The sequence below is a fragment of the Callorhinus ursinus genome, unplaced genomic scaffold (genome assembly GCF_003265705.2).
Source record: "Callorhinus ursinus isolate GAN/ISIS: 27379988/994484 unplaced genomic scaffold, GSC_fseal_2.0 scaffold144, whole genome shotgun sequence".
NCBI classification, from domain to species: Eukaryota; Metazoa; Chordata; class Mammalia; order Carnivora; family Otariidae; genus Callorhinus; species Callorhinus ursinus.
The window spans coordinates 486-8202 of NW_027397206.1; the positions used below are offsets into that span (position 1 = coordinate 486).

At 47.2% G+C, this 7717-nt stretch overlaps 1 long non-coding RNA gene across 1 annotated transcript; it reads left to right on the forward strand.

Annotated features, from left to right (window-relative positions):
• The first annotated feature begins 497 nt into the window (after positions 1-497).
• On the forward strand, positions 498-1510 carry LOC141371962 (uncharacterized). The gene is made up of 2 exons (XR_012377328.1): positions 498-539; positions 1372-1510. It is a non-coding gene; the product is annotated as an uncharacterized lncRNA (long non-coding RNA).
• The last annotated feature ends 6207 nt before the right edge of the window (positions 1511-7717 follow it).

A 7717-nucleotide genomic window follows, 5' to 3' on the forward strand; every position in this document is an offset into this window, starting at 1 on the left:
TCTATTCACCTGTGTGATCATATTCTTTTTTTTTTTAAAGATTTTATTTATTTATTTGAGAGAGAGAGAATGAGAGGGAAGAGGGTCAGAGGGAGAAGCAGACTCCCCGCTGAGCAGGGACCCACCCCCCCCCGATGTGGGACTCGATCCCGGGACTCCAGGATCATGACCTGAGCCGAAGGCAGTCACTTAACCAACTGAGCCACCCAGGCGCCCTGATCATATTCTTTTTTGCATTTCTGTGTGTGTGTGGTTGTTGTTTTTCCCCACACTTTTTTTTTTGTTTGGTTTGCTTATTTTTTTGTTGTCATTTTGTTTTTGTTCTATTGAAGTCTTTTAAAATTTCATCACTATAGTTATAGTTTGGGATGCAGTTTCTTCTAATAGACCAGAAACACTCAAAATATAGTGTCTGGCTCTTACTAATCACCTGTCTGATCATATTCTTTTTTTCATTTCTAGTGTGTCTAGTGTTGATTTTTCTCCCCCCCGCCATTTTTTTTTGTTTGGTTTGCTTTATTTTTTTTTGTCGTTTTTTTGTTCTGTTAAAGTCTTTTTAAATTTTCATCTCTAAAGTTACATTCTATCCTTCAAGTTATTTAATCTTATTTTTGTACATTCGTAAGTTTCTTTCTTGACAATTTTGGGCTGCAGTGTCTTCTAACAGAACAAAATACACTCAAAATCTAGTGTCTGGCTCTGTTCTAATCACCTGCCTGATCATATTCTTTTTTACATTTCTCTGTGTTGTGTGTAGTTGCGTTTTCTTTTTTTTTTTCTTCTCCCTTTTTTTTTTGGTTTAGTTTGTTTGATTTTTTGTGTTGTCATTTTTTTACTCTGTTAAAGTCTTATTAAATTTTCTCTTTTTAAAATCTTTTTAAATTTTATTTTTTTTCTCTAAACTCACATTCTCTCCTTTCAAGGTATTTAATCTTGTTTTTGTACATATATAAGTTTTCTCTCTTTACAATTTTGAGATGCATTTTCTTCTAATACCTGAAATACACTCAAAATCTAGTGTTTGGCTCTTTCTATTCACCTGTCTGATCATATTTTTTTCCTTTGTGTGTGTGTGTGTGGTTGTTTATTCTTTTTTTTATTCTTCTCCCTCTTTTTTTTTTGGTTTGCTTTATATTTTGTTGTTTTTGTCGTTTTCTTGTTCTGTTGAAGTTTTGTGTTTTTTTTGTTGTTTTTTGTTTTTTTAAGATTTATTTATTTGAGAGAGCGAGAATGGGAGAGAGAGTACTTGAGAGGGGAAGAGGGTCAGAGGGAGAAGCAGGCTCCTCGCCGAGCAGGGAGCCCGATGCGGGACTCGATCCTGGGACTCCAGGATCATGACCCGAGCCGAAGGCAGTCGCTTAACCAACTGAGCCATCCAGGCGCCCCTGTTGAAGTTTTTTAAATATTCATCTCTTAAGTTACATTCTATCCTTTCAAGGTATGTAATCTCATTTTTGTCCATTTGTAAGTTTTCTTTATTCGCAATTATGGGATGCAGTGTCTTCTAACATCACAATACATTCAAAATGTAGTCTGTGTGTGTGTGTGTGGTTGTTTTGTGTTGGTTGGTGAGAACAGGTACCTGTTCCCAGTCAGGCCGTTTCACCCCAGATGGTGGCTGGTGGGGTCTCTGAGCCTCTCAAGAGCCCACGGTGGGGGAGAGGCTCAAAGCTCCAGGGATTATCGGGAGTTGAGGGGCCAAGGTGGGAGGGGAAGGGCCGGGCAGGGATGGAAACGGGGTAGAGGAGGTGGCAGTGTGGAAGGGGGACAGATAATGGGATTAAAGAAAGCTGAAAAATCTAAGATGTGACATGAAAAAAGAAAAAGAACCAAGGGGGAGCCTGGCTGGCTCGTCCACGGACCGTGAGACTCTTGTCTCCAGGGGGTGGTCTCAAGCTTACTTTAAAAAATAAAAATAGAAGTTCTTGGGTGGCTCAGTTGGTTAAGCGTCCCACTCCTGACCTCAGCTCAGGTTTTGATCTCAGGGTTTGTGTCCCAGCCCCACGTTGTGTTTAGATTAAAAATGAAATTTGAAATAATGGAAATCAGAACAGGAAGAATGAGGACAGAGGATGGTGAGGAGGCAGACACCTTGGACGAGCAGGTTGGGAAGCTCCCGAGTCAGGGGCTCTGTGTGGCCGTGGAAGCTCCCCTGCGCGTAAGAAAACCTTGCCTCTTCTGACGAGACCAAATGCAGTTAGCACCCTCACGGGGAAGCGTCTAGCAGGCAGTGCAGAGGCGAGAGGAGCAGAGTCACTCGGGGCGCCCACAAATGGTGAGGGCGAAGGGAACACTTTGCAGAGGGCACAAAACATGTCTCTTGGCGGCGCTCCTCCCACTCACGGGCTCCAGGATAGGCATGGGGGGGACCCCTCCGAGCGGACAGAGCTGCAAAGTCCCAGGGAAGGGACCAGAGCAGGTGCTTCTTGGAATATCAACCCTCCTCACCCAAGAGAGCCACATGGCGCTCTGGGGTCTGTCCCCTTTCTGGGCTCAAGGGTGCCGTTGGGGTTCACATGAAGAGACAGGACTTCTTACCACACAGCCCTGGGACGTCGTAGCCACGCTGGGCTCACCAGGCCTGGGCTTGTTGAGCGGACCTTCCCTTTTTCTGGGAGTCTTTGCCGCTTGGGTCCACGAAGCCCCAGCCTCCCGCCTGCTGGTGGCCTGAGGGAACTTCGTGCAGGGGCTGCCCTCCCCGGTCCGCGTGGGCAGGGATGAAGGCATGTGATGAATCTGACGACCCAGAGGAAGGACCCTGGCTCAAGAGAGACCATGGAGGGGAGAGGGTGTGCGTGCAGCAACCACCCAGGGGGGCATCTCCCCTGGGGCCGCCTGGAAATGTGCAGCCGGCCGAGTTCTGGCTCTTTCGCCTCATCGCTCACAACAATGTATTTAATCGACAGCGTCTATTATAGCTACAAGAAGTCCTGTCACTTTTAAATGAAACACAGGGACCTGGGCCTGACGGCGCTTTGGCTCCCTTGGATCCACCGCTCCAATATTGTCGGCACATGTCGGGTGGCTGTAACAGGAGGGCGCTGCATGCTCTCGAGGGTGAAAAGTCTGTACACTGCACTGATTTGAGCACATCGACTTCGTACACAGTTTCTGAATCTGAATAGTTTCACATTAAACCCACTGATGGTGGGAGAAATATGTCCTCAATGGGCAAGTTTGCATTAAGAGTTTCAAATAGCACATAGGGGGACCTGGGGGGCTCAGTCAGTTAAGTGTCTGCCTTTGGCTCAGGTCATGATCCCAGGGTCCTGGAGTCGAGCCCCACAGCAGACCCCCTGTTTAGCCTGCTTCTCCCTCTCCTCACCACTTGTGCTCTCTCTCACTACCTCTGTCGCCCAATCTCTCGTTCTCAAATAAATAAATAAAATCTTTTTTTATTTTTTTTATTTTTTTTAAAGATTTTATTTATTTATTTGAGAGAGAGAGAATGAGAGATAGCACGAGAGGGAAGAGGGTCAGAGGGAGAAGCAGACTCCCTGCCGAGCAGGGAGCCCGATGTGGGACTCGATCCCAGGACTCCAGGATCATGATCTGAGCCAAAGGCAGTCGCTTAACCGACTGAGCCACCCAGGCGCCCATAAAATCTTTTTTTAAAGATTTTTATTTATTTATTTGACAGAGACAGAGACATAGCAAGAGAGGGAACAAAGCAGGGGGAGTGGGAGAGGGAGAAGCAGGCCTCCCGCGGAGCAGGGAGCCCGATGCGGGGCTCAGTCCCAGGACCCCGGGGATCATGACCTGAGCCAAAGGCAGACGCTTAACGACTGAGGCACCCAGCACCCTAAATAAATAAAATCTTAAAAATAAACGAAATAGCACATATACTCTAAGAGAGCTTAATGGATAAAGAAGGAAAACTGTATGGGAAGAGCTCTGACGCCTAGGGAGGTGGCCTCCCTCGGACTTTCTCCCCCATCCTGTGGGGTGTTCGCTTGTCTCCCCTTTCAGGATCCACACACTCTAAGGTCCTCAGGCCCTCAGCCCCCATCCCATCCCTCCAGTTCTTGAGTGGATCGATGGACCACTGAAGCAGAATGGAGAGCCCAGAAATAAATCCAAAGATACAGGGGCAATTAATTGACAGGATAGGAGCCAAGAATATACAGTGGAGAAAGGGCAGTCTCTCCAACAAGTGGTGTAGGGAAAACCGGACAGTCATATACAAAAGAATGAAACCAGACCACTATCTTGCACCAAACGCATTTGCTCAATCGAATTAAAGGCTTGAATGTAAGATCTGAAACCACAAAACTCAGAAGAAAACACACACAGTTAGTTCCATGACATCAGACATGGTAATGGTTTTTTGGATGTCACACGAAAAGGCAAGAAAAGTAAAAATCAACAAGTGGGATGACATCAAACTGAAAAGCTTTTGCGCAGCAAAGGAAACCAGGAGCAAAATGAAAAGGCAACCTACCCAAGGGGAGAAAAATTTTAAATCATCTGTATTATAAAGGATTGATATCCAAAATAGAGAAAGAGGAGCCCCTGGGGAGGGGGCTCAGTCAGTTGAGCATCTGACTCTTGATTTCGGCTGAGGGTCACGATCTGGGGGTCATGAGACTGAGCCCCGTGTCAGGCTCCAGACTGAGATTGGAGTCTACTTAGGGTTCTCTCTCCCTCTCCCTCTGCCCCTCACCTCAACTCATGTGTTCTTTCTTTCTCTCAAATAAATAAATAAGTATATAAATAAAGTAATGCAAAGAGAAAGAAAAAAGAAAGAGGGACACCTGAGTTGCTCAATCAGTTGTGTCTGTCTCTTGATATCTGCTCAGGCCTTAATCTCAGGGTCGTGAGTTCAAGTCCCAACTTGGGCTCCATGCTCAGAGGGAAGCCTAATTAAAAATATGTAGAGAGAGAGAAAGAACTTTTACAACTGAACTGCAGAAACAGAAAAACAAACCAAAAAACCCAAGTCATCTGATTCATAGAGGCAGATGAACTGAATAGACATTTTCTCAAAAGAAACATATAGCTGGCCATCAGGTACACGAACAGGTGCCGAACATCCTAGTCATCAGGAAATGCAAGTCAAAACCCCAATATTATTGCTCCACACCTGCTAGAATGGCTATTATCAAAAAGACAAGAAAGAACAAGTGCTAGAGAGGACAGAGAGCACAAGGAACCCTTGTGCACTGTTGGTTGGAAAGGAAATTGGCCCAACTACTATAGAAAGCAATATGGAGAGTCCTCTAAAAATTACAAATAAAACTACCATCTGATCTAACAATTCCACTTCTGGGTGTATACCCAAAAGAAATGAAATCACTGCCTCACAAATATATCTGCACCCCCATGTTTATTGCAGCATTATTCACAAGGGCCAAGACACGGAAACAACCCGAATGTCCATCAAGGGATAAATGGGTAAAGAAAAGGTGGGACCTTACAGAGTGGAATATTGTTCAGCCATAAAAAAGAAGGTACCCTTGCCGTTTGGGACAACATGGATGGACCTTGAGGGCATTGTGCTAAGTGCAACCGGTCAGCCAGAGAAAGGTACAGCAGGATCTCCCTTGTAGGCGGAATCTTACAGAGAACCATTGGCAGTTGCCTTGCTTGAGGGGCAGGGGGTGGTGGGGATGAGTAAAGGGGAGCAAGTGATAAAACCTTCCAGCTAAATAAGTCCCGGAGGCGGGATGCGCAGCATGGTGACTGTCCTTCACAATACTGCCCTGCGTGTTTGAAAGTTGCTAAGAGAAACAGTTATGACTACGTGAGCTGATGGACATTAACTATCCTTATTGGTGTGAGTATTTCACAATACGTACGTAGGTCAGAGCCGCGCGCTGTACGCCTGGACGAATACCATGTTAAATGTCAGTTACATCTCTGGAAAAAAAGCTATCAAAGGCAGTGTTTGTGTCCTCTCAAGTCCTCAAACTGAAAACAAAATTGAGTGAAGGACATAGGGTGAGGGTGTCACGAGGAGGTCTTCCGCCTTTGTCTAATAGGGTCAGTGGAACCCTTCTCGGGCGGGTGACATCTGAACGAGACCTGAAGAGACAGACGGGCAGTCCTGTAAGTCTCTGGACAAAGATTATTCCCAGGAGAGGGAACAGCTCATGAGATGCCCGGGCAGGAGCTTGCCTGAGTGTTGAGGAAGGGTCAGGAAGCCACGGCAGCCGGAGCACCTGGGGTGAGCGGGACGGCAGAAGTAGGGGCAGGGACCAGGCTGCGTAGGGGCAGTGCTGCTACTCAGGGGGTTGTCTGCAAGGAGCCAAGGAGCTGGGGCCAGAAAGCAGATGGTCCACATCACTAAGCGCCCTGTTGATTTCCAGGGACGCTCTCTTCATTGCAAGGCTTTCTCCACCAAAGCACTGAGTGCTGAACCGTCTGGCAGAAACTCCTCATGTTCTTGTCGACCAGCACTCTGAGTAGCCCCAATGTAGGGCCTGTGGGGGGGGGGGCCGGCCTTGGATGTTGGTGTGATTGAGATGTGAGTAGACAGGAGGGTTTTGAGCAGAAGAAGAACGACCTTGGGTTTGAAAGGAACTCCTCTCTGAGGATCGGAGATCTTACAGTGAGGAGACTGTTGCACGGGAAGGTGGGGACAAGGAAGCAGTGAGGAGACCTGTCATGAGACTGTCACAATACCCTCATTTAGGAAGTGATGGGGGTTTCGATGAGTGCTTGCACTCTACTGATAGGCTATAGACAGATGGCAGGGTTTGTTGTTGGAGTAGAAGCCTCCAGGATAGTGCCAAGATTCCTGGCCTGAGCCCCTGCAGGATGCACTTGACTCTGCCTGAGAAGAGGAAGACTCAGGGAGGATGAGGTCGGGAGGTGGCAGGAATTAAGGTCTCGGCTGAGGAGATGCCCCAGTGAGGTCTAGGAGAGATGCCCCAGCTTGACTTAACTCAAGCTCCTCCAATCCCTTTGGAAAGCACATGAAAGCTCGATGAGCTACACACAGAGTCACATGTGGGCAGTGTGGGTCTGTGAGATGCTGGTTGTGCCTCCGGGCACTCAGGGCCACAGGGCCAGTGGATCCCAACCTTGGTGTTACCAAAAGGTTGCAGAGGTGCTATGGCCCCAAGCCAGCGCAGCATCTTGATTTCCCAGTGTTTCCTCTCCAGGAAGTAGCAACAGCTTCCTTACCAAGTTGTCTCTCCAATCCTACCTTGGAGGTCTTTCTGGAACCTGCAACTTAAGCCTGCTTCCAAATACATGAGTAAAAAATAAAAAATTCAGTTAAAGAAGTAATATTTCTCTTAAAAAGGAAGTCAGGCCATTTAGGGACTGGTGATGATCCTGGGTCATCTATCAACCGAAGCTTACGAGTTTTTAATTCCGTCCCCCAGTGTCAAAACAGAGAGACAGAAAAAAGTCAGCCCCCAAGATATGTCCTATGGACAAGCTCAGAAGAAGTTTGGGCTTCTTGGATGAATCTTAATCAGGTGTGTAAGGCTGGCCCAGAGCAGACATATCATTTTGATGCGGCTGACCCACAACCCCAGGGAGATGTGACCTTGCCGTCATGGAGCCCCCTGCAGCTCCAACGATGAAATTATTACTCTAGTCCTGATATTCACACTGTGAGCAAAACGGGTCTGGCTCGCTCCCGCCGACATTCCCTTTCTTATATTGGTGACCACACTGGACCTTGCTGTGTGTTGGGTCTCAGATGATCCCAGGAAAGCCCCGGCTTCTCTGTCTGGGGCCATGCTGGGGAGATCTGCCAGGAACA